Raw genomic sequence first — 257 nt, 5'->3', positions numbered from 1 at the left:
TGTCCATCTTTATATATGTTGATGTTGTAACACACTGGTCTCCTGAATGTGCAGATACTGCTGGTATTGTACTTTTGACCTTTTGACCATTGGTACTGTGTTGGGCTGTAGGACCATGTGACCTGTACCTGAGAAAGACACTGAGTGGTCGGAGAGCTGGCACCTCAGAGCCTCCAGCAGCCTCAGTCTGAGCTGACGGTTGTTGTGGTTTTCAGACTTCTTGTTCCATAGACAGTTATGCTCTGTGCACAACAACA

Source organism: Morone saxatilis, unplaced genomic scaffold, assembly GCF_004916995.1.
Source record: "Morone saxatilis isolate NCDOM2014 unplaced genomic scaffold, NCSU_SB_2.0 Contig9, whole genome shotgun sequence".
Classification (NCBI taxonomy): Eukaryota; Metazoa; Chordata; class Actinopteri; family Moronidae; genus Morone; species Morone saxatilis.
Note: the sequence above shows the minus strand (reverse complement) of the source record.